Source organism: Chelonia mydas, chromosome 25 (genome assembly GCF_015237465.2).
Source record: "Chelonia mydas isolate rCheMyd1 chromosome 25, rCheMyd1.pri.v2, whole genome shotgun sequence".
Lineage (NCBI taxonomy): Eukaryota > Metazoa > Chordata > Testudines > Cheloniidae > Chelonia > Chelonia mydas.
This window is the reverse complement of record NC_057858.1, coordinates 7,680,990-7,707,716: the sequence shown is the minus strand read 5'-3', so window position 1 is coordinate 7,707,716 and position 26,727 is coordinate 7,680,990. Positions and strand designations below refer to the sequence as shown.

Here is a 26,727-nt window from a genome sequence, read left to right as displayed (position 1 = left end):
CCCAGGTGCTGCCTTAAGAAAAACCCAGTGGGGCAGGTGCTTTTCCCTTTTCAGTGGAGGATTCCATACCTAACCCGTGTTTAAAACCCGTCCGCACTCGTGTGCGCTGTGGCCCTGCGGGCTGAGGCTCTCAAAGCACTTTGCAATCATTGGGCGAATTGTAGGTAAATATGGTTCCCCCCCTGGTTTTTGGGTTTTTTTTTTTTGGGGGGGGGGGGGGAAGAACTGAGGCACAAAGAAGGGATGTGACCCTCATGGAAGCAGCTCCATCACTGTGTGACAATCTCACCAGAGTTGTTGGGGGCACTAGTACCTTCCCCACCTGCTGTGAAAATCTTTCTCCATTTGCACGCTGTTGCCTTGAGTAACAGCAGCGTTGTGCTTGCTCTGAATGAAACGCTGGGCTATTTATCAGTACCTAGCTCTTATACAGAGATTTTCATGTTTAGAGCTTAAAGCGCTTTGCAAAGGAGAGTAGCAGCATGCTCCCCATTTTACAGATGGGGAAACTAAGGCACAAGGCAGTTGAGCTGACATGCTCAAGGTCACTCAACAAGCCAGGGGTAGAGGAGGGCACTTGAACCCAGATCTCCTGACTCCCAGGCTAGTGCTCCAGCCACAAAGCCATGCTGCCTCCCTCGCATAGTGGACAGTAGCTGATGTCAGCATCAGTCCTCTCTCCCACGGTGGGAATGACTTGGGACCAGGAGTCTGTCCCGTGAATGCAGCAGTCGTGGGAAAGCACTGGAGGGCAGAGCATTGTAATTACCAGCAGCGTAGGCAGCAGCCGTGGTGGCTCGTAGTGACATGGACGGTGAGCACCGAGTTTGGTCTCTGTGGTCTTGGCCGAAGCTACAAAGAAAGAGGCCAGTTGCTGTCAGGGCTGGTGGAATAATTCTGCTCTCGCTTCGCTGGACCCTCAGCCTGCAATGACCAATCCACGCCAGCTGAGGATCCGTCTCCGGGAGAGGAGGTGGGGAGGGAGCTGCCGGAGCTATTGCCCTGAGGTTACAAGCCCTACACCTCCTGCCATTCCTTACGGGGGACGCCCTTAGCCCGTGCACGCACCTCACGAAAACGCCCATCGGCCGGTTTCACTTCCTGCCCCCCAACCCAGATCCTCTTCTCCCCGCCGGGGCTAGGAAAATGTGCCCTGTGCTTTAAAATAACCGTATCCCGTCTGTATTTGATGTAGAGGGTGGGTGGCATTGTATTAACACAGAGCACTGTCCCGACTCCCAGTCTTCCGCCCGCACAGCTATAGGCCTTGCTTCCCCCAAATAAAGGGGAAATAAAATACCAACCAACCAACCAAACCCACCTTCTAGCGTGTTGTTAGAGACTAGAAAGAGCTGGGTAGTTTAGAGAAGGAAGGAAGGTCTTGTGGACTCCAGGCTCTGCTATAGGCTTCCTGTAGCACCTAGAAGGCCTAACTGTTAGCGGGGCCCTATTCTGTTCTGGTTCTGACACCACAGCCTTTGCCAGAGCACTACACACATAGAGGAGGAGACGATTCTCTCTCTGGGGAGCTCACAATCTACATAGACAAGACCGCCAAAGGATGGCAGAAAGGAAACCGTGTTTAATCTCTCCGGACCTCCATTGCTCATCTGTGCAAAGGTAATAGCACTTCCGTTGTCTCTTGTGGCTATTTAGATTGGAAGGTCTTTGGGGCAGGGACTGTCTCGTACTGTGTGTTTGTGCAGCGCACAACACAACTGGGCCCTGGTCTCAGCTGGGGCCACCTGGCATACCACAATACGGCCAACATTCCTGGCATTGTCCCTGGGCGAGTTCAGGTAAAGGGTTGGGTGTTTCCGACACTCTGTCTGTGAAAGTCTCGGGTTCGGGGCTGAGATTTAAATCTATATAGTCCTAGAGCCCAAAATACCTTCCCATGTGACCTTGGGCAAGTCACATGCCCTCTTTGCCTCAGTTTCCCCACCTATGGATTAGAATGTCTACCATGCCAAGGTGTTGTGAAGGTCAGCTCGGTAATGTTTGTAAAGTGCTTTGGGATCTGTGCCTGGAAGTGTTGCTATGGATGCACCTAGTGCATGGTACCTCCGCACAACTTCCAAGCTCTGCCAGCCTAAGCCGCAAGGGGGACATGCTTTGTTCTAAGCCTGCGACTGCAGTTTCGTAAGCCCGGCGGGAGTGGGGCAGTGAATCCTGACTGCTCTAACCAGTAGGCTATATTTCCATGTGCCAAATGAGCTAGGTTCCCAGCATGCTTTGAAATGTGATCCCAGCTTCTGTTCCCGAAGAGTCCTAATCATGCCTCATTAAAGTCAGAAGATCTCTGTGCACAGCACAGTTTGGCCTGCCTATGTTATGCTGGCTGAGGGGGTATAGCCCATTGTCATTATTACTTTATTATTTGTATTGTGGCAACATGTAGGAGCCCAGGTCCTGGACTATTGTGCTAACAGGTGCTGTATAAACACGGCATGTTGTCTGACGTGTGAACACGCCTTCTGAGAGTTCTGATGAAAGGCACATTATGGTTTTACCTACTCCAAGCATTCAAAAATCACCAGGTTGCCTTAACATTCATGCAGGTTTTTTCAAATAATAAATGTTGGGTTCTTTTTAATTCGCTTTCTGGTCTTTGAACCTTCAGGGGTCACATTTTCAACCCTTTCTTTGCAGTCAGGAGTGCCAGAAATTTACTTTGTTAAGAAAGTGAAAGCTGAGAATCACCGAACTCCAGAAACTGGGGTTTTACGACAAAAAAACATGTTAAAGGGGGAGTGTTGGCAAAACTGCACTGGCCCCTCCATTTAGGCCCCAAATGGATTTTTATGTTTTTGAAAGAGTTCATGCAAAACTGCCCAATAATAGGGATATTTTGGTGATTTTCTTGGTTTGCTTCCTTAATTCAGGCAAAAAGGCTTCTATGGGTGGCATGATTTTAGCTTTTCACCTGCTGCTATGGAAACTCAAAGAACAGCCTAGTGCAAAGAGAACAAAACTGACTAGTAATAGAAAGTGAAACTGACCTGGCTAGTGTATTTCAAAGTCTTTGCTGAGTGAGTGGCAAAGAAACAAATGGTGTCACTGAGGCAAAGTGATTAAAATTATTTATAATCATCTGACGTGGTGTTGGTCTAGTGTGTAAGGCAGGTGGGGTACGAATCAGGACACCTGGGTTCCATTTCCAATGCTGCCCCAGCTCAATGTGTAACTTCACATCAGTCACTTTCTCTTTCTGGGCCAGATCCAAAGTCTTTCAACGGGCGTTCGATCAGGGCTTCTGTTCTTTGCTCTGCCAGGGTGAAAAATGAGGACGATGATACCTACCCATTTGTAAAGTGCTTTGAGCTCCTCACGTGAAAAGTAATGAAATAAAGGCAGGGTATTATTAGTAGCAATCCAGGTACTGAATGATAAACAGACAAGCGGTTTTTATCTTGAGTGTCGCAGTAAGTCTGCAGATCTGTTGATTAGTCCTCACTGGGATGGTGGGGGAGCTGTTTATATTTGATCCCTTTGGGTTTTGTTTCTCTCTACACGTTTTTGAGGTTTTGATTTCTTCCCTTTGTGAGTTGATGCACTGAAAAAAATCGGTGACACTTTAAAAGCAAACAACGCCTCGCCCAGCTCCCTCTTCGTGTCTCCCCAATTGGTTGCCAAATGTTTAAGCTGATTTGCTCTAGAAAAGCGTGTAAGTGTGTGGGGATGTGTGTGGGTGCATACACACTCGTGTGCACATTTGCATGCTTGCTGTGTAGCCTAGCGGATAGAGTACTGCACGGTGGGTCTCGAGCCCTGCGTTCTATTTCCAGCTCTGCTACTAGCCTGCTGGGTGACCTTGGGCAAGTCATATTCCCTGCCTGCAAAATGGGGCTAATGATACTGATCGTCTTTGTAAAGTGCTTTGAGATTGACTGATGAAAAGTGGTATGATAGGAGCTAGGGATTAGTGGGTGGGGGGGTGCATGATTGCACTTGCTTATTGGTGGTATGTGGGCATTTGTGCTTGTGGGGCTGTGTGAATGCAAGGAAGCCTTGTCTGTGCTTTCAACATGTCAGCTCCCTGATTCTGGTGGCCACTGGCAACACGAGCACTCCCCTGTAGGCCTCTGCGGGTTAGCGATAGGCACACGCCAACCCTTCAAGCGTCTCCCTGGAGGGCCCAGCCCTTGATCCACTGGCCACTCGCAACATTTGCAAAGACGCTGTCAGATCATCTCTCTGCTTAGCACACAGCACTTAGACATGTTTAAAGGGAAACAAGCACAAGTTAGTTGAACAAAGAGAAGCAATTCGAGAGATAGTGAGTCAAGTCGAAGTATTGGAAACAAAGGGTTACGCACAAAGAAAAATCATAACACACATTCTAGAACGTAGACTTATTTAACTAGATATGTTCACGTCTTACAGAACCGAGCTCACCCCAAAGTCCTGACAGCGATTTACAGCTGGGCCTGGCTGAGATCCCTGGGTCATGAGATGAAACACACTGCCAGCTTGTCTCCTAGGTGAAGGAATCCTGAGTGTCTCTTTCTGCAACCCCAGATATATCAAAACAGTCCTTCCGTCTTCACTCATAAACCAGACAGGACCCTCTTGCTGATTATTCCTTTCTGTAGATTTTGCAATCTCTTGTCGATTTCACAGTCTTGATTAGTTTGTGGCTCAGTTGCAAATAAGCATCCATTGTGAAGCAGTCAATACAGATACGACCAGACAGAGAGATAAGCATCTGTTACCCCCTGCCTGAAAGGGTTATCCCCTGTTACCCCCATGTGTGAGACACGCCACCTTCTAATTACCTGCCTTAAGAACATAATTTTCAGTATAGACACATAACTCCTTAAATATTATCCGTACATACATTTTGCAATGGTTCTGATGGTCAGCAGGATACTAGCTTGATAGAGACTTTACATGCCATCCTTTGGTGAACTAATATGCCTATATCTGGACCAGGGAATCCCTGTAAAACTGTGCCCTCTGCCAGTCAGCATCAACAAGTCCCTGGGTCACAGCGAGTGTGTGTGTGTGTGTACACGCATGCACAATTTTAAACATGCCCACTTTCCCCTCCTATGAAACCCAATGTTACCATGGGGGCAGACTTTAAAAATCACTCATATCTTTCAGGTGAGATCTGGAAAGCAAAGGTCCCCCTGTATATTCTGTGGTGACATTAAAGTACCCAGAATACTGTTTATAGAAGCAGAGGTCATCACCAGGGTCCTTGGCCAAAATCCACCCCCCACCTCCCATGATCTCTTGTATGGTGTGATGTGCAGCAGTTGGCGACAGCCCTCCCACCGATTGTGGTGACGCTCCAGCAGTGCTATGGGGAGCTATGCTGTGCGACTCTTCTGTATGAAACGCGTTAAAGGGGCATTGCTTGTAACCGGGCTTGGCAGGAATTGATTTTTATTTTTTTCCCCTAATTTCAACAGATAACGTTGATGTTTAAAAACAAACATTTATTTTTATCTATTTAAATTTTCACAGTTGCATAAAATTATGGGGTAAAGTATCTTTTTGCCCCCCGATTTTTGGCTATTTAAATTTTCATAGTTGTGGAGAAATCAGACACTAATTATTTACTAACAATCGATGTTGTGATTCAAAAAGTTAAAGCCTTATAAATGTTCAAACACAAACTGTCAACATCACATGTCAAAACATACCAAGTAAATAGCCTTGAATCAAACTCTAAGAAGTTTGCAGGCAGCTTTGTCCTAACTTTGCCTATCTGTACATTTCTGTTGTTATTAATGGAAACATTAAGTGTGCGGTGAAATTGACATTTATTGACATTTACTGATAAACATTGAATCCTTCCAGACCCACTTGTAACAGCTAGGGAGGTCTGTGCTGAGCTGGATACTCCAAAGGGGCAGAATCCCACATTTTAAGGCTTTCACAGCAGAAAGTCGACCCCCTACCTTAGTCTTAAAGGGCTCGTTGCCCTAAATTGCTTTGGTGGAGTCCCTGGAAGGCCAGGGGTGATCAGACTATGGAGACAAGCAACAAGTTTACATACCAGCTCGTTATGTCCCTGTCCTGAGCTGATTATCATGCTATTCTGTGCTGTACCCAAGCAAGGCCAAAAGCCATCTGTGGACTCATCTGTTCCTACCCCCTTCCACTTGATCAGCACTGAGGAGCATTTCTATACTTGTAACTTTGCCAACACCAAGCATTCAAAAATCACTCCCCCGCCCCAAAAACGAGACAACAATAAGGTTTTGAGCTTCTATTTTTTTTTTTTGGGGGGGGGGGGTAAAGGGGAGTCATGTTATCAAGCTTTTTCCTGCAACCACCGGAGCTAGAAACTTACTTTAAAATGAAAGCTGAGCTTCTCCCCAAATCACATGACTCTGGGAGCTGGGGCCTTAAGTGAAACACCAAATAATGGCAGCCCTGAGCGTGAGGACTCGCACCCACAGATCTCCTCCTCCGTTACCAAACTGCACGCCTCGCCAGCTGCCCAAGCAGGCTTTCCCAAAAAGACCTTGGGGCGGCACCAGTGAAAGGTGATTGAATAATGAATTTGACAAATATCGTGCTTTTTTTCTAAGGCAGTGGTTTTCAACCTTCTTTCATTTGTGGACCGCTAAAAAATGTCAACCCCTTTGGAAATCTTAGACATAGTCTGCAGGCCCCCAGGGGTCTGCGGACCACAGGTTGAACACCACTATTCTAAGGATTTGATTTATATTTTTCCCCCCATATACAGAGCTGGGGCAACCGTTCAGACATAGGCATCAAATAGTTCATATGCCAGATTTCATACCATTTTCCAGCTTTCTAAGGCTTGTGGTGGTTTCTTCATCACTGGCCATTTTAAAAGCAGGATTGGGTGTTTTTCTCAAAGATCTGCTGTAGCTCAAACAGGAATTATTTTGGGGTAAGTTCTATGGCCTTTGGTATGCAAGAGATGGGCCAAGATGATTTCCATGGTCCCTTCTGGCCTTAGAATCCATCAACTATTCACCCAAGGCCAAGATTTTGAGTAGTGTTGGGTGATTTTGAGCCCCTGAAATGTTGGGGTGCCAGTTAGAGATACCTTACGTGGGCCTGATTTTCAGAAGGGCGAGTGCTAAGCATTTTCTCAAAATCACAGGAAAGGGGGGGTGATCACAGTGTGAACATCTGCACAAGCTGCTGAGCGAAGCATCTCATTTTGGCATCAAGTAGGTGCAACTGGTTAATTTTTTCCAGTCTGAGCTTTGGGTACAGATTATACAGGGCGGGTTGTTCTGATTTCATTGAAGGGGGGAGATAGTATACAGTTTCTTGATTGCAGACTGAAAATTTATACGGGAACCTCCTAACGGGAAGAATATATTGAGGTCCATTAATTGGGCTGAGACACACATGATCTTGGTTCTAGTCTGTTCACCAGGTTCTTAGGCCGTGCCCATCGCCCTAGTATCTGAGCATCTTCCTGCAGAGCATTAAGCGACGTGAGGAACATCTGTCAGGACCTACATCCTGGATCTGTCATAGACTTCCTGTGTGGGTAACTCGGTCTCTGGTCGGGGGGTGCTAATACCCAAGAGCTGTTCTAAGGTTAACTGGTTAATGTGTTGTCAGATCTGATGGCACTATAGAAACCCCTGCGAGTAAATAAAATGTAATTGGGCAGCCTACGGGCCGAGGCAGCATAACAGGATTTTCCCATCTCTTGTTTTTTGGAGCTGGGCAGTTTGCTTGAGGCTACCTCTGGGGCGTGAGTGATTTTCTGTGGACCACTCACTGTGTCACCCCCCAATATGACACCTAGTAAGAGACAGTCCCTGCCTCAAAGAGTTTACCGTCTAAATAGACAAGACAAACAAAGGGTGGAAGGGGAGACTGAGGCACGGAGCAGGGAAGTGACTTATCCACGGTCACCCAGCAGCTCAGCGGCTGAACCCAGAGGAGAACCCAGGTGTCCTGATTCGAGGGTGACCAGATGTCCCGATTTTAAAGGCAAAGTCCTGATTTTTGGGTCTTTTTCTTATATCGGCTCCAATACCCCCCCCCCCCGCCCCGATTTTTCACACTTGCTGTCTGGTCACCCTACCTGATTCCCAGCCCTCCACTCCAGCCACTAAAGGGGAACGATTAGTAACAGTCCAATTTGTACTCGGCGGTCTCCAGCGCTTTCCAGTGGCGTCTCTCCAGCCTCTTTCCAAATATCGTCACCCCTGTTGTACCCAGGGGGTAAACTGAGGCACAGAGCGGCCGCTGTGACTGGGCGAAAGCGGCCCCGGGAAGCACGAGGCCAAGATGGGGAACCGGAGCCCACCTCTCCCCATGCCTGTAGCCATGACCCAACTCCCCAGGGGGGGGGGCTGTAGCAGCTGAGACCAAACAAACTGCTTCCACGTGTGAGCACGTGTGTGTGTGTGTGTCTGGGAACACAACAGCTCCCTTCTCCCCAAGTGTGCGCTGGGTTAGATAACAGGGATTGCAGCCAGGGAGGGATGCAGGGGAATGGTGCAGATCCCCTCTCCCGCTGGGGCTGAGGCTGGATCTCTTGGGGAGCCGGGGCAGGAGTGTGTCCTGCCCACTCTCTCTCTCTCTCTCTCTGTCTGCTGGGACTGGCAGAGCCTGTTTGCGTTGCCCTTGCACTGAGGCTCGCCGCCGGGGGAGGGCGAGGGGAGGCTGCTGCACCTTTAAGAGAAGGGAGGACCCCTTTGCCCTTAGAGAAACCAGGAAGGGAGTTCAGCATCATACGGGGCTTTGCATATACAGTTACAGTAGGGGCAGTAACACCAGAGAGAGAGAGGGAGAGCTGGCCGGGAACTGACTCCAAACTCCAGGCGGACCCCCCCCCACCCCCCAGCCCCGCCACCCCCAGGACCAGCAAGGTAAGACTCCGGGGGGATCGGGCTGTCTCTGGTGGCCCTTTGGGGTGGGGAGGTGCTGAATCAAGGGGACATTTCACCCCACCCCCCCCCACGCCTCCCCCCCACCCCCACCTCGAACAGGGAGGCTGCTTTGGAAGGAGGAAAGTCCCTTCCCCCCCCCCCGCCCCCGGCTTGTGCTTTACTTTATTCCCCCCCTCTCCCCCCAACTTTATAAACCTCCAGATTTTTTTAATGGGGGGGGGGTTGTCCGAGAATTTATAGCAGCTGAGGGGGGGTTGCAAAGGGAGGGGGCAGAGGGTGAGCAGCGCGCGTGTGTGCGGGGGGGGGGGGATTCATTTTCTTCTCCACGTTCTAGGGAGGGTGTTTTTAATCTGCTTGCTTGTCTCTCTGCATTTGGCAGTAGCAAGGCTGGTCCAGGCTGCTGGGGTTGCAATGTGGTGGGGGGGCAGCTTGGGGGGGTTGCAAATAACTTTGCGGCCATGCAGTTAATGCAGTCCCCCCCCCACCCTCTATTCTCTGCTGCGTGCATACGTTGTACTTGGCTGGGCTGGTGCTTCCTGGGGGGGGGAGTTTTTTTGAGGGGGGGCTTGCAAGCAAATGGGGGGGAGACTCGCAAAGAGGGGTGGGAAAAGGAGGCTCGTGGGAGTTGTAGTTTCCCCGCCCCTCTCGGCCTTGCAGGTGCAATGGGGCCGTGGACTACAACTCCCAGGTTGCCCCGCGCAAGGCCGGGCGCCTCCAAACCAACCCTGGCCGGGAGGTGTGTTGAAGGGCAGGCGGCCGAGCCAATGGGAAGAGGACCTCCGCCCCTCCTTCCCGCCCGGCTCCGCCTGGCCAATGGCGGACCGAGGGCGCTGCGAGAGTGGGGGGCGGGATGCGGAGGCGCCGCCGAGAGGAGCTCGGCCAGCGGGGCAGCGCCCCCCCCCCCCGGCACTTCCGCCCCCCCCCGCCCCCTTCACGGGCAGCCCAGCCCTGGGGCGGGGGAGGCGGGGCCCCCGGCCCCCGCGCTCAGGAAAGGCCGCGGATGCGGGGCCTAGTGTAGGCCCAAGCCTGGGTGGTGGCCGCAGGGCTCAGGCCCGGCCTCCTGCCCCCACCCCCAGCTCAGGCCTCCATTGGTCGCTGGCAGCCCGGCGAGGGGAGGGGTGTGGCGCGCGGCCAGGCTCCCGCGGGGAGGGGGCCGGATTGCGGTGGGGCTTGGCGCCCTGCTGAGGGGGGAGGGGCGGGGCCGGGCCTCGGCGCCCAGCCCAGGGCAGGGAGCCGGGTGGGGGCCCTGGGGGGGCTGGGCCCAAGGTCGCCCAGGAGCACAAGGCCGCCCCAGGGCGCGGGGAAGGAGGGGGGGGAAGGGGAGCCGGCTCTCCCCTCCCCTCCCCTCCCCTCCCTTGGCAGCCAGAGCAGGCGTGGGGAGGCAGCTCCTGGGCTCCCGCCTCACGCCCCCGGGCAGTGGCACCAGGCTGCAGCTGGATCATCCCCCCCTGGCGCGTTGCAGGGTGCGGGGGGGGGGGGGAGCCCTGGGGAGGACCCCTCCCCATCGGCCTGGCTGTGCACGGATTCAGCCAGTCAGTGGCACCGAGAGGAGAAACCGCCCTGCCAGCCCCCTTGGAGCGGTGCAGCCCTCGAGTCTCTCGAAGCTGGCAAGTTGCTGCAGAGGCTGGAATGTGGAGACCAAGCCAGTATCGCAAAGGGTTCGGCATCACTGGCTCAGGCTAGTGGGACCGAGGGGCTTCTCTACCTCGGCCCGTGTTCAAGGCCTTCCTTGGCCCCCCTCCTCTGAAACCACAGCTGATCCTTGAGTTGGGGATCGGGGAGCTATAAATCAAGCCCATGCTTTGGGCCCCGAGCCAGTCTAAAAAGCTCTCCCATAGAGGCCAGGAAATATATCTGAAGGTCATTGCACGCTTCCCATCGTGAACCACAGCTCTTGCGGGGCTGGTCCATTAGATAACAGGTGGGTGAGTTGTGGTGACCATGGTTTGGAGCTGGAGGCTGGTTCCTAGCTAGGTAGCTAGCTAGCTGGGGAATGGGAGTGCTGCTGTCTGTTCTCTGTAGGTAAAGGTTTATACTGAGATCATGGAAAATGTTAAATGTGAATTTGTTGAACCTGTATGTAGCTTACAGTTCACAAGATGTCAGACCTTTCTGTCATTCTTCTCGGGGATCTTTATGCTCCCAAAGTTTGTGCATTAGCTACTGCTTGGTCTAATAAAATGCATCACATTGAGGACCAATATGGCTACCTACATCTTCTACTTACTACAGCATTTTTAGCAGACTTCCCAGTGGTTCCCTGGAGGGTCCATTATTTCCAAGCAGCAGCCTGGACAGCGAATGGTCCTGACTCCCTGTAATGGCCTCTTGGCAGGATTTACAGCTGGTTCCTGAGTTAAACTAACAAGATTACCCACCTCTCTGCTAATTTTCTGCCATTAAATGTATTATTTATATCGCTCCCAAAGTGTATTAGGCACTTTATGGACAAATAGTTAGAGAAGATGCCTGCCCTGAAGGGTTTACAGTCTAAGCAGGTGGAAGGATGAGGATTGGTGGTTGTGTGCAGTGCAACAGCAGAGAAGCAGTTAATTCCATGATTTTTTTGTTAGTACTTTGGTTGAGGAGATGTGACAGAATATTACAGTTTGCCTTAGAGTGAAGGAGCAACCTATGGTCATTTATGAGGGTTGATTTGGAGAAAGCAGCAGGTTTACCAATTACAGCAGTTTGCTTACGGATGTTGTTTTTAAACTTTTTTTTTTTAAAGTCTCTGAACGGGTGATTGGAGAGGAGCCATTGCTGTTTAATATTCATTCTGGCCGTTGTTCAGGCTTGTTCTGGGAAAAGAGGGAGTGCAGCGGCACAACCCAAATGTGGATGAGGTGGTGGGATTTTTCCACCATGCCTTAATTGTGCATAGGGAGAGTTTTGCAGTGCCGGAGTTCTAATAAATTAGATGGTGGATAAAAGTTATTCCGTGCTTTATGCTGATCTGTGGCTTTGTGTGGCCTTTTCTGAGCTCAGAAATGCACCTTGTTGCATTGTGGTACTGGGATCGGATCATACTTAGCCATACTCTATACTTACTTTTTTCTTAAGGGCATGTGCTGAGCACTGGAGGATCCTGTTGACTTTGGCTGGACTTGGGGCTACCCATAACCTCTGAATGTCAGGCCTCCAGTGCTTTACAACTCCAGTACTGTACTAATCTGTATGAATGGGAATTGAAGACTGAAAGGTTTTTTTTCTTATGGCTACGCTTTTGCAGCCATAAGTAACTGCATTTTGTCAGTGAACCCAAAGCTCGCTAATAAGTTAGAAAGTCTAAAGTTGAGGCACCCTGGCCCAGATCCTCAAAGGTGTTTAGGCTCCTAACTCCCACTGATTTCAATAGAAGTTAGGAGCCTACGTACCTTTGAAAATCTGGGCCAGTGTTACCATTAAGCTGTTAAATTAGCATTTTGTTCACCTAAGTGGTTATTTGGGTGCCAAAGTACAAATTTTAGAACCCAGTTTAGAATTGAACATCCGAACGTAAGTGCCTGTTTTAGAAATCTAGGCCTGTGAAATTGCACTTGTAAACTTGAAAATCAAACCCGAACATTGGAGATGTGCCACTGAATCTTGATTAAAAGTGACAGTCTTAGGATACTACGTTTATTGAACGCAAAGTCATCTGTGACAGACAATTAGACTTCCACTTGTTATCTTGCTAATCAAAGCAATAAACAGTCATCCTGAACTTTGGAGAGACCAGCATGTCTTTGTAATTAAAAGCCTTTTGATGAGCAATATTTGAGAGAGAGAGAAAATTAGCATCTTGGATGGTGAGAAATATTTGTGCAAAATCCCATGACCCTTGGAGCCGAAATGGGATTGGTTTTTTTTCTGTACTTCTGATTGGTCACATTGCCAGCCAGTCAGTAGTGTGTCCATGCCTTCAGTACCTGAACTCAGAGCATCCTGCTAATCCTGGAACAGCTCCAATACGGTGTCAGAACAGGAGTAAAGGAGGTCACACAGGCATTGGGATTCTATACAAATACCTGAGACAATTGTTTTGTTTCTCCTCATACTCCCATACAGTATCTTGATGCTGCACATAATCTTGCATCACACTGTCGAAAGCTCAAATGTTGCGGATGGATTCTGGAGAAAGGACTGGATAATGTTCTTAGCTGTCCAAATGGCAGTAGGGTGGAGCAGGGCGTAGGGTGATCACTTGTGGAGTCAGAGAAGAATTTCACCTCAAAGACCCAGTGCATGATGTGGTTTTTCACTTTCCTCTGAAGCATTAGGCTTTGGCCTCTGTTCTATTTGGGAGACAGGACCACAAGTGGGTTCTGCTCTGATATGACAGGGGGTGGGACACTGTACTAAAGGGACTGCTCTGGTATGGCTTTAGGTAGAAGACAAGACTCAATAAGGGGAGCTAGTGGTCTGCTCTGGTATGACAAGGAGTGGGAGACGGACTCCTGGTGTGCTCTAGCATAGCGGCAGGTGGCAGACAGGACTAGTGAATCCTCGGTCCCCAATGACACACAGCCCCAGAGTTTGCTGTGGGTGTTTGGCACTTCCATGACTACTTTTCTTTTTCATTTTTTCTTTCCATCCCTACTGTTCTTTAAAGCCCCTCAGAGTCATGGTCTGAAATGCCACAAAATTATACCTCATTCTCTGGAAGGGCACGTAACACTCCTTTCACAGCAGATCATGCATGTGGAGCAGTGCTGCCCAATGTATTTTAACACCATCTATTATTCTGATTGCACTCTTAAAGTTCTGATTGACAAACCCAGCTATTCTGCACTGGAAACCAGGAAGTAGACAATTTTTTTTCTCCCTTCCTGTTTCTGAATGCATCTCCAGTAGAGTGCTGTGCAAGTCACTGGAGCTTGGGCTTGTTGCTACAGGTAGATATTCTCTCCTTACCCAAAGTCTCCTGCCCCAACAGGTAGAGAGGACAGGAGGTGCTGTTCAGCATTCCCCTCCTTCGTATCTGTACAATCAAGTATTATGCTGGAGGAAAAAAAGTTAATGGCAGGACAGAGTTCCTAGGAATTTATTTTATTGCATGCTTACTCCTGGGATTTGTTTTTGCACTTCAAGTAATGAGCAATAAGACAAGAACTATCTGCTTATCCACAAACCAGGCATTACATAAGTGCCGGTCCTGCCTTGTGTGCTTTGCTTTGTCAGTGAACCTAAGCCTTCGTCTTTTTATTTTTTCCTTCCTGGTATGGAAAAGATTATTAGCCTTTGAGGCAATCAGAATGATATGAGACCTTTAAACTCTAAGGCTAGAGGGAGCAGGAAAGGAAACGTATTTGAGGGAGGGTTTTGGTCAGGGTGGAGGGGAGTAGAGACTCAAAAGGGAAGCTGTAAAATGGTTGCAGTTTTGAAGATGACTGACTGGGCCTCGGAATCCGAGGGCAGTGGGGAAACTAGGTTTCAAAACATATCCAAAGCTAGCCTGAATATGTCTGTTTGCAAGACAGAATAGTAAATGTGCGTGAGATCATGTGGGGGTGAGACATCATGGGAGGGGTGCGTGAATTGAAAAGAGAATGTGTAGATAAAACAATAAAGGATGGGATTGCGAAGAAGTGATTTGGGAATGAAGGGGACTAGTCCTGTGAGGTGCCCAGTTCTGCAGGTTGCCCAAGGTTGACGCTCTGAGAGAAGCTCTGGTTGCATGATGGGAGTCCTGCTTGAGTAAGGAATGCAGGATTTGGCCTCAAATGCCTGGTGTCCGCTTGTGCCCTGACTTCCAAGTAGCTAGAACAGAAACATGGCCTCTGTAGGAGGCCCGTATCCTCACCGTCTTCTAGTCCAGATGGAAATTTATGGACTGACGCCCCCTCTCCTCCACCGTGTGCCAGAGTCCCTCCATGGCCCCCTGCCAGGTGAGGTCAGAGAGTCCTTCCTCGGTGGTGTGCTGTGGAGTGGGTTAGCACTGGAGCCTGTTTCATTTTTTTTAATGGTGATTCTTCAGACTGATGCCAAGACTATTTGGTGACGGGTGTTGCTCTTTGAAATTTTGTTGGCTCTTTTTTGTGTGTGCAGAGCTTGGTTGCCTTCAGGTTTACAGAGCCAACAAGACACAACGCTTCAACTCTGTCCTTAAAACAGAAGCCCTCATGTCTTAACTAATTCAATTCCAGGAATGCTCCCTCGCACCCCCCCGACCCCTTTTCAAAAATGGTGAAGTCTGAGGTTTCCTAAGGGAGTTAAGTGCCCAGAGACTGTAAGAGTTGGACATTTCAGGAAGTAAAGCTGTCTTTGAAAATCCTATCCTAACTGTGGTTTTGTAGTGATGCATTCTGGTCACTTTAAATATTTCCCTCTTAAAAATAAGTAATGATCTTAAAATCACCACAATCTGTTTGTTTGTTTATGGCAATACCAGAGAAACTTAGGGGGAGGAGAAAGTCCATTGGACTGTGATAGGCATGCAGATAAATTTGCTCTTGGCCTTGAGAGTTTGATCCAGCAGTGGAAAAAAAGACCTCCCATTAAACCATGTGTATGGGAGGAGATTGTCATTGGTGTCTGACTGTTTGAATAGTGCACTATTGTAGTGTACAAGCAAACAGGTTTGGTACGCACACAGGTCTTGACTGTGTTGCTACACATAAACATGTATCAAGACACGTTCCTGTGAGATTAAATGTGATCCCTGATGACACAGGAGAAAATTGGCAAGGAGATCTGGGTGGAATAACCAGTTAAGACAAACCTTGCAACACAGAAGTTTGCCCTACTTTTTAATGTCAGTGGTTAAAACGGCCGTTTGTTGACGTAGCATAGAATCATCCCCTGGTGTCTCCTGTGCTGCCCGTCTATAGGTTAGCTGGCTGGGCTGGGTTGTATTTAGCCGCGTGTAGGGCTTGCTTCTGCTATGCCTTAACTGAAGGGTTTCCTTGTCTTAATGTACGATGTGCCATACTGGGTCAGACCATTGGTATCTAATCACTGTCCTGCTTCCTATGTTAACCAATACCTCATGCCTCAACAGAAGGTGAACTGCCCCAATACACTCTGCAAGTGTGATGCAACACACGTGGGTACTTCCTGACCCCTGCAGTAATCAGGATGTGCCGTAAAGCAGGAAGATTTGATTACCCCAAGTTAGTTTGCATGGCCACAGATGTTGACTATAATAGCCAGTCCTTTAATAATCAGCTATAGTATTTTTCTTATTCCTATGGTAAAACATTCAAACCATGTAGGCCTTGTCCTGAGATACACGGAGCACCTGCCACTCCTCTCTAAGAGTTCAGAACATCTCGGGTAGGGCCCTACGTAGAGCGATACTGCTTTTTGTTCTGAATTTACCTGTTGTCATTGTCAGGTGTCCACTTGCCTTGTGGCACAGCCAGAAAAAGGAGTGGCTTTCGCTTTACCCTCCACAATCTTAATTCTCACGCTCATCCCTTCTGTTGTTGTTTGTATTATGGTAATACCTAGAGGCCTGAGGGGCTGGGCACTGTGCAAACACACAGCAGGGGATAAACTCTGCCCCCCTCCCCCAAAGAAATCAATTTAAATAGAGGAGGCAGACAAAGGGAGGACAACAGAGGCGCAAAGAAGTGAGGTGACTTGCCTAAGGTCACACAAGTCAGTTGCAGAGCTGGAATAGATTCCAAGTCTCCTAACTCCTAGTCCAGGGTCTCTACCAGTTAGATCACACTGCCTCTGATTTTTCTAGTCTCTAAACTAAATCCTAGTGGATTTGTCCTCATCATCAGACAATGAATCCGGTCTATTTAGCTTAACAAAGAGAATGTTAAGGGGTGACTTGATCATAGTCTGTAAGTACCAACATGGGGAACAAATATTGAATAAAGAGCTATTCCATGCCATCTAGCAGAGAAAGGTGTAATATGGCTGGAATGTGGCTGGAAGCTGAACTTGACAAACTCAGACTAGAAATAAGGCGGATATATTTATTGGTGAGAGTAATTAATCACTGGAACAATTTACCAACGGTCATGGTGAATTCTCCATCACTGACCATTTTTTGAATCAAGATTGGATGCCTTTCTAAAAGTATGCTCTAGGCATTATTTTGGAGGGGTTCCCTTGCCTGATTACATTCAGGAGGTCAGACTGGATTATCCCAATGGTCCCTTCTGGCCTTGGAATCTCTGACTATCTTGCTCATCTTCTATAGCCATATGTCTAGGGCCCTACCAAATTCTCACTCCATTTTGGTCAATTTCACAGTAATAGGATTTTAAAAATAGTAAATTTTAATGATTTCAGCTATTTAAATCTGAAATTTCCTGGTGGTGTAACTGTTGGGGTCCTGACCCAACTCTGAAGGCAGCCGCGCAGAAGTGAGGGTGGCCTGTTATGGTATTGCCACCCTTACTTCTGCGCTGCTGCTGGCCGGGTGCTGCCTTCAGAGCTGGGCACCTGGCCAGCAGCTGCCGGCCTCCCAGCTCTGGAAGCAGTTGCAGTAGTAAGGGTGGCAATACCGCACCCCCACTACAATAACCTTGTGACCGCCCCCCGCACCGTTAACCTCTTTGGGTCAGAGCCCTCAGTTTGAGAAGCGCTGGTCTCCCCTGTGAAGTCTGTATAGTATAAGGTAAAAGTGCACAAAAGACAAGATTTCACGGTCTGTGGTGTGTTTTTCACAGTCGTGAATTTGGTAGGGCCTTACATATGACTGAAGAAATTATCCCCTTTTATAGAGGCTTTCTCTATTGGGTCGTCATGTGAAATGCATGTACATTTTAACAGTGCCAGAAACTGAAGGACAAGTAATGAATCTCTTTGCTGGTGGGGTGCAGTGTCCCTAATAATCTCCTCTCTTACAATGAGGAATCCCAGCCCTTTAACCTCTTATTACATTCAAACAGAGCCACTGATGCCAGGAAGTCAGTTCAATTTGGGTAGCAATTATCTCCCTGTTTCATCCCAGCTCTATGCAGGAGGAAGTACGGATCCGGGTCGCTGTTTAGTCAGAGAGAGGAGGAGGAGGGAGGAGGAGGAGAAGATAGACATTCTTCCTTGCAGAAGTTTCAGTGATTTGGCAGAGGGCAAGGCTGGAGGAGGGTTGTCCCTAATCCTTTGTACTTAATAGCGCCTTTGACCTGAGCATCTCAAAGAGCTTTGCATGAAATTGTGTGTCAGACCAGTTCTGAGGTAGCTGAGTGGTGAGGTGCCTGTCTGATAGATGAGGTACAGAAGGAAGAAGTGACTTAGGGTATGTCCACACTGCAATTCAACCCCTGCAGCTGGCCTCTGTCAGCTGACTTGGGCTCGCACTGCAGGGGTGTAAAAGTGTGGTGGAGATATTTGGGCTTGGACTGGAGCCCAAGCTTTGGGACTCCTGAGCCCAAACGTTTACACCACAACTTTACAGTCCTGCAAGCTGGAGTCAGTTGATGTGGGCCAGCCAGGGGTGTTTAATTGCAGTGTTGTAAACACACTGAGTGCAGAGCTGGGAGTAGGACTTGGATGTCCTGACTCTCAATTCTCTGCTTTAACCACTCCAGTGCACTGCCTCTCCAACACACATGGCTGGTCAGCATGTCCCGGAGTAGGGCGGTAAATGATATCTAGTCAGCTGGATCTTTGCTAAGTCATCCCTCAGCTGTTTTCATCTTTGACACAGCAATAAAAGGAAAAAATATGAATGCTAAAATTGTTGTAAACAGGGTGGCTTGTAAATTTCAAATCAGTGGCTTGGGATGCCTTCCCTCAGCTCTCCGTAACTTACCCGGCTGATGGGGCATTGCTGAATTACCTGCTAATGCCATGTGTTTCCAGGAGTTCCACCCATACTTCTGGGTGGTGGTAATGCTCGGTATTTGCCTAATGCTAGAGGTTCTTTTGATGATGGTTTTTACCTAGTGCTGGGAACTGGACAAGACCTGTCTGCCTCCTGAGTTTAAGATCTAACTCAAAAGAATTCAGATGCCAAAACAACAGACTGGAGTTTTTGTGTGTGCCAATTTTAGATGCAAATGTCCCTGACCAATTCAGATGCTCTGCCAAATATATTGGCCCTAGACTGGCTTCTCTGAAGGCACACACAGGATGCAGCCGTTTCTGATCGAGGAAATGGTTGACGATTTAAGGAGGTTTTTCCGTGTTGCCTTGCCCCTTTTTTGGTCAATGATCGGAGAGGAGAGCTCCGAGGAAAACCTGCCTTGTCATTTGCCATCACTGGAACTTCTGCACGGTACTGCGCTGTTGGAGGTGTTTGTATTTTTTTCATGTGAAGTAAAACCAAGGTTCTTTATCACTTGTGGTCAGGCGTCCCACGGCACTTGTTGGAAGACCAATGGGCATTAATTCAACTTCTTTCCAAACTTCAGATTGAGTAATTACTCTGTAGTCTTCCTGTCTAACACCGCCAGGGGAATTTAATGGGATGTGGGAGTCCTCTTTTCATTTTGTAAACTGTTGTGTGCTGTGTACGTTCCACTCCAGAGGTGGCTGCATTTCAGTGGTGGGTAGTTCCTGCATGCCAAGTATATGGCTTGTACAGTACTTTGGGCTAAGAAGTGAACCATAAATACAAATGGGGAGCAAGCAAAACTCGTTGTAGTTAGAGGCTGGAGAATTGGTGGTAAAAAAATCCAAAATGTTTTTTTTACTTTTACCCTTGAACAGGTACCTGGTATAAAAAGCAGAGTCATAAAATGGGGATCTGGTATCCCTATATGCCTTGCTGCTGCTTCTACCCTGACGTGCTCTTCTCCACAGCAGTAAGAGGCAGATCTCTGGCAGGTCAAACCTGGGTCTGGCAGGTGAATGGGGGCAGGTTATGTGATGGACCCTAGGACAAGAGCAGGTCATCTAATGATCTGATTGAAATGGATCTGTTTTTGCCATAATCTAGGTACGCTGGTGCCTTCTCCAGCATCTCATCCATTTCAGCCTTAGTCAACAAATCTAGGGTTTGTGGCCCCAGAGCCGCAGTCCCATAGATCCAAACATGGCAATGTTTGTAAGGAAAAGAAACCACAAAATGCACCTTTTGGGGTTCAGTAATAGCCCGTGTGGCATTTTGCTTTTAGATTCACAAGTCGGTCTGGGGGGGTGGCTGAAAGTCATTTCCATCTGACATCTGTGCAGCAGCTGACTTGAGATGCATGTGGTGGTCAGTTTTGATTCCTAGTAGAGAGGTGTTCACGTCAAAAAGCCACTGCCACACTAGGCACTAGTGCCAAGGCCCACCTTTTCCAGAACAGGGTTGGGGGGGGCATTCTGGGGTACCCATGATAAAAAGGGAGGTAATGTAATCAGCATGGGGAGTCAGGAGACATGGGTTCTGTTCCTGGCTCATTGACTTTGGACAAGTCGGCTTACCCTCTCTGTGTCTGTTACCCCAGCAGTGAAATGAAAATGATGCGTACCCCCCATTGAGATCAGTGGATGTAAAAGTTCTCTCATTGCTAAGGAGGTACCATTTATCTGTTAATACAGAGCATTTCATCCTCCTACACTGTCAATCCAGTGCTTTGCACTAGCTCTGAATTGCCTTTTAATATTCTAAACCATGTCATTGGTTTCTATTGACATCCAGGGTCTTCATCTCAAGAACATCCTTTTGTTTTGAAGGTCCACATAATTCAGATACTCTGATGGCACTACATTGCCAACAGCACATTCCTTTTGGGAAGCGGTTGAATTTTAATAGAGACATGGTGGCATGGCAGAGATGAAGCGGGCTGCTATTGAGTAGGCAAACACCCTACTTTAGGAATGCTTCATTTCCTCCTGACTGCCATCTTCCCACCGTTGGCTCTGTGCTGTGTTCTTGAGGCCTCTGCAGAGTTTAGGGAGGATCCTAGGCAGGAAGAGACCTGCTCAGGCTTGCCCTGTAATGCTGCAGAAACTGGTGGCGGCAGAGATGGCTCATGCTCCGAATGGACTGAGAGCTGCGTTTCTCTCAAGAGATCAAGGGCTGCAGACAATGAGTGGGAAGGGGGAACGAGGATGACTGTTCCCTAAATATAAATTGAACAGACAAGGACTTGCGCTGTGTGACCTATAATGGGGGTGAGCTATTCATAGTGGGGAAAATTCCCATTTCTCCAGCTGGTGGTGAGTGAGGGATCCAGTAATGTTTGGGCTTTGGGCAACAAGCTATTGACTTTTTTTTTTTTTTTTAAAAGAGCAACGTTATTTTAATAATCCTCAGCAGCACTCCTGGCTGTACCCTGAGCAATAGGACATAAGCAGTGGCCTTGTGTGACATCTGGGGTCAAATGGCAAGCACCTTCAGCTCTTCCATGCTGTTATTCCCATGAAGCCTTGCGCCTTAAAACCAAGTAACAATGGGACCCTGAAGCCATCCGTCCCTCTCACCAATGAGCGAGATGATTTAGCCCTAAACTATTGTGTAACATTGTTATTAAACAGCTGATGTGTTGCAAGAGCTGGTGGCATTCTGGCAGCGGGGAAGGAGCCCTGTACTTTATTTATAAAGTGCTTTGGGATCTTCAGGAGGAAGGATGCTTTGCAAACATCTAGTACTTTTACTGGCTAACCAACCACCTGTGACTTATCTGCCTATACCATATGGTTCAGAGCCCTCATTAGCCAATCAGATTCCTCCTTTCATCCAGCTAAACTTTAAATAAATGCAGGACAGTACGAGAAAAAATTAAACAAGCTCCTCCCTCAGGCAAACCTGGTCATTAAACAGCATGACATCAACCATTTTAGCTTTGACCCTGACATGACACGGGCATGTCACTTGAATTCAAAACCTCACCTTTCCGAATTCCCATAAACTGCTGACTCCAATGGCAGTCATTTTGGAATCTGTCTTAAATAAACCAGTTACAATTTGTGAGTTGTCATGTTTCTGCTTTTTTTTTTTTTTTAATTAATTTGTCTGCAAGCCCTGAAAGGAGTTAAAATGACCTTTCTTTGTGAAAATAACTTCCCTGTTACAAGTAACAGCTCAGATTATCGAAATAGGAAGAGATGGGAGTAGGGGGGAGTATTTCTCTTCCACTTTGTACATTTCATATCCCTTTGTGTATTGTCACTTTCAGTGTTTCCCCAGCAGAATCTGGGCCTGTCTACATTAAGAACAGTTTTGCTGGTACAGCTATCCCAGCAAAAACCTTTACTGTGGATGCAGTTAGGTTGGTATAAAAATGCTTGTACCAGTATAGCTAACCAGCTGGTTTGTGTTAAACAGCATGAACTGTACTGACATAAACACAGTTACACCAATATAACTCTGTCTACAATAAGGCTTTTACCAGCATAGCTGCGTTGATCTAAAAAAAAAACCCCCCAGACCACCCCCTAACTGCTATGTCAGTAGAATTTTTTAGTGTAGACCAGGTTTCAGTTAGTTTCCCTTGTTGTATGGCCCTTTTGAGGGAAGGGTTACTGTGCGACCCTTTTTTCAAATTGACTGTATTTAAAGTTGACAGTGTACCTTGATACACATGGATATAATTTTGGAACCTCTGAAATGCAGCCCCTTCTGGGGTGAAACGTAGCATCTTTATAACAGCACCTAGCAACGCAATCTAGGACAGCGAGCGTAGACTGTCGTATTCAGCTGGAGAAAAATCTGCATGGGAGATTTAGGTCAGCTGCGGCTCTGTGGCTCACTCAGCCCTCGGCTTGGCAGTTGTGCATAGCCTGAAAGCCCTCAGCACACCTGTCCGTTGAGCACTGCACTGAGACCCATCAAACTCATTTCATACAAGTCACCGAAAACCCCATGGCTCCTGAGGCCTTAGAGTTGCTACTGACATGGGATGCTTTGCAACCTGTAAGGGTGCAAGTCTCCCTGTCCCATTACTAACCCTCTGCGTGTTTTAATAACCTTGCCATTCAGAGTCCCTGAATAAGGGAACAGTGTGTGTGATTTCTGCCAGCTGTTCGGAAGAACTTAGCAAGCGGTAGGCAAGGTGAAAAGCCTTTGTGCTGTTGGCTGAAGTTTTCTAACCAGCGCTGCTGTAATACAGAAGCTGTTTGCTCACGGATAACTGAGGATGCTCACTGGGGGGGTTGGGGAAAATGTGCTAGGAAGTGTATGTTTTTTAAGCTCCTTCACGTTCTCAGCTGCTGTAAATTTGAACCCCAGATCACCACAAAAGGCATTTTGTCCAGAATAAGTTGTGAAGTGTACCACTTTCCATGCCAAGACTGGAAAGTCTCATGACCCAGCCACCATTCCCACACTATGCTGTCGATTGTGTCGATTGTCCCGGCTCCCAAGTTGTGTGGGATTAACCCTTGCTTGGATGGTTGCCTTGTGCCCCAGCTATGGCTGGGCATGACAAACCCCAGCTGTGTGAGTGCTGCAGGCTGGCTGGCCAAAAGATTATTTCCCAAAACTTCCAAATGCTTTACCCAACTCAAATTCTTTCTAAAAGAGGGGGAACCTCCCTCCAGCATCTAATCTGGGGAAATCTCTAAATTGCATTTTTAGGACCAGACCAAAACCCACTCGCTTAGCGGGATAGCAGTCTGTCTTGCACGTTTGGCAGTTCCTATTTTCAAAGGCAGAATTCTGCCCATAGTCACCCACTTGTGAGCCCCCGTGAGTCAGTGGGGATGCATGATTGTAAATTAGGCCAATTCCATCTATTTAGGTACTATGTAGTATTTGAACACCTTACCATTGCTAATAAACATATCCTTGCACAGCAGCCTGTGAGGAAGGGAAGGAATTATTTACCCCCATTTTACAGATGGGTGGAGGGGGGAAATGAGGTACAGAGCAATGAAGTGACTTGCCCAAGATCACCCAGAGAGTCTGTGGCAGAGCCAGGAATTGAACCAACATCTACTGAGTCCCCATTCAGGGCTTTAACCACGAAACCATCTTTCCTCCTCCCTTTTCTCTGCACTTCATCTCAAAAACCCATGAGCCCAGAATCTAGGTCAAATTTTGTGCTTAGTTTTAACCTGTGCAACCATATTTCATCCCTTGCAGCTGGGGTCTGTTCCTTCCAGGCCGGGAATGTTTCAGCCCCTGTAAAGCGTCTGCATTTTACATGCCGTGAGACACCACAGCCCAGCTGATCCGTGTTAGTGGCTACCCTCTAATGGATGTGCTTAAGGCCCTTCTCCATCAGCTCCTATCAGTGTGAATGGAGGGACTCCCAATTGCTTCCTTGGATGGATGCACTTGCACCATGCAACTTTGGGATTTTAAAGCCGGTTCGTGCCTTGCTGCTGCTCAAATCGATATGTTTCATTAGGATTGAGCCCTTGGAGAACGTCTGCTGTGACAAGCGCTCTCAAACGCCAAAACCGTCCATCCAGGACCCCGTTTGATTTCGTCCCTGACTGACCCATGTGTGTGTTAGGCCGGACCTCAGGGCGAGGTTTGAGCTGGTCTTTGAGCTATTTGAGTGAGCAAAAAGGTAGTAGGAGTTTTTTAAATAGAGGAAAGTGCAGCAAAATCCCCTCCTCTTGGGCTGAGATAACTCATGGAAAGTTTCAACTTGAAAGCGCTGCTGGGAAAGTTAAGGAAAGTAGGCGTGTGCATGTCTATAAAGACTGTTTTACAACCGTAGCTATTGTGACCGGTTGCTGCCTACTGCTGCTGTAACATAGCGCTATCAATTGCTTCCTTGTGTAGTTAGTTCTGTGCCTGACTCTGCCACTGATTCATTATTTCACTTTGCACAGGTCACGTCCCTTCTCAGGGCCTCAGTTCCCGCTGCTTGGGCACCCCACGGCCAGCGGTATCAGCTGCTGCTGGAGCGACCTGGGGCCAGCGGCTCTGGCCGCTACTTGGGAGGCCCCAGGCAGCTGGCTCTGGGGACTACGTGAGCAGCAGCCAGTGCAGCTGGTCCCACAGACCGTCCAAGAAGCGGTCCTGGGGGCAGCCCTGGGGAGTGCCTGAGCAGTGGTCCTAGAGCCAGCCACACTGGCTGCTGTTCTGGGGGGCCCCAGGCAGCTGGCTCTGGGGACTGCGCGAGCAGCCGCCAGTGCGGCTGGTCCCAGGGACTGCCCAAGCAGTCATCCTGGGGGTGGCCCCGGGGACCACCCGAGCAGCTGTCCCGGGTCCAGCCATATCAGCTGCTGCTCACATGTCCCTGGGCAGCTGGCTCCAGGGACCTCTGGAACAGCGGCCAGTGTGGCTGGTTCCGGGAAGCACCTGAGCAGCTGTCTTGGGAGTGCCCTGGGGATCGCCCGAGCAGCAGCAGTCCCGGGATGGCTGGAGCAGCAGCCCCAGGGGTGCCCAGAGGCCGTCCGGAGAGCAGTCCCTGGGAGCAGCAGCCAGAGGGCAGTCAACCCCCAGGGCTGGAACAGGGCCCCAGAAGTAGAGATTTAGGCAGGGGTATTTTTGTAAAAGTCAGGGACAGGTCATGGGCTGTGAATTTTCATTTATTGCCCATGTTCTGTCCATGACTTTTACCAAAAAGACCCATGACTAAATCTTAGCCTTAATTATGATTGATTGTATTATTATGCTAGAGACCCCTGCTGAGGTGGGAGGTCTGTTGTAGCAGGCGCTGTACATACTTAGCGAGAGCCAACTCCTGCCCCAAAGAGCTTACAGTCTTAACAGGCAACACGGACAAAGGGCGGGAGACAGGAATTATCCCTATCCCTGTTTTACAGATGGGAAACTGAGGCCAAGGGAGGTGAAGTGACTTGCCCAAGGTTGCCCAGGGACTCTGTGCTGGAGGTTGGAATTGAACGTGGATCACCTGATTCCCAGCCTAGTGCCTTAACCACAAGACCAAAACGCTGCCGTTACTCCTGGCTGGCAGGTCACTTGAGAAAGTAGAAAAGGTCTGAATGGCCACAGTAGGAAGTTAAGCAGAGCCGCTTTGTCTAGCTTGCCTGCTAGGGCTCATTAAGAATGTTAGAAATAGGTATTTCGCTTGGAGAATAACGTGTGTGAGGTTGGTGCGCCAGGTGAATCGTGGCCTTTGTACAGGGCCGAGCACGCTGTCAGCACTTCCCCATCGTTTCAGGAGCAGCTTTGTCGCAAGGCTCTTTCCTTCCGTGAATGGGAGTGCAGCTGATCAACTGCCAGAGCGGGGCTCGTTGGGGAAAGGGGACCGGGGGGGGGGGGGAAGAGGTACAGCCTGAGGTTTTATAGGGTCCAGTGGGAGCTAAGATGGCCCCTCCGCTCAGTCTGCCAAGGCAGTGGAAAGGCTGCTGGGGTGTCCAGCTGGCATGTCAGGAGCACAGGCAGCTGGGCGAGTGGGGGGAGGGTGTGACGGAAAGTGCTCCACCGGGGCACCCTGCTTCCATTCAGTGCATGCGGGCAGAGAAGGAACAGAGGTGGAGCCCATGGGCACTACAAGTGGCAATGCAGCTAAAGGGATGGGGGTCGCTACTCAGCTGCACGGTGGCCCACTGGGATAGGACGAGTGGCCCAGTGGGTTGTGCACCGGGCTGGGGACGTGGGAGGCTTGGGTTCAATTCCTGGTACGGCCGAACGCTTCCTGCGTGACCTCGGGCAAGTCCGTTAATCCATGCTGGGCCTCACGCCCCCGCCTGTCAGCCGGGCTGATGCCTGCCTATCTCCCAGAGCCGGGGGAGGGTAAATCCAGCCAGCACAGTGCCCACATGCGTCCCCAGCTGGAGCAGAGAGAGGAACTCCACCAGAGGGACGATTCATAGGGGCAAGAGGGATTCAACCTCCACTACCCGTTGGGTCCGTGGCGCCTCTGCTCACTGTGCCAGCTGCTCTTGGGGCTATTCCGGGAGCTGGGCTAGGTTGCCGTGCTCATTTCAGCCGGGTTACAGTGGGCTGGCGTCCTCGGTTCTGCTGCATAAACTTCAGCAGCTTCCACAACTCTAGGGGGATGCTGTGTGGTGATGGCTGGCGGCACAGGGTGGGGAGCCGCGGAGGCCCAGAGAACAACAGGGTCTGTCTGTGTCCGGCAGCCTCAATAATGAAGCCCCTTCATATCCATCGAGCCCAAGTCCTGTCTCTCTTCTCCCA

General features: G+C 49.1%; 1 protein-coding gene across 2 annotated transcripts in view; it reads left to right on the top strand.

Moving 5' to 3' along the window:
- The first annotated feature begins 8,585 nt into the window (after window positions 1–8,585).
- ZBTB7A (zinc finger and BTB domain containing 7A) overlaps window positions 8,586–26,727 on the top strand; it is a 34,655-nt gene continuing 16,513 nt past the window's right edge. The window contains exon 1 of one of the 2 annotated variants that reach the window (XM_037885751.2): window positions 8,586–8,828. The gene's annotated coding sequence lies outside the window, so the exon portion shown is untranslated. Of the gene's footprint in view, window positions 8,829–10,115; window positions 10,771–26,727 lie in introns of those variants that run through there. The other variant, XM_007072109.4, reaches the window with a different exon arrangement.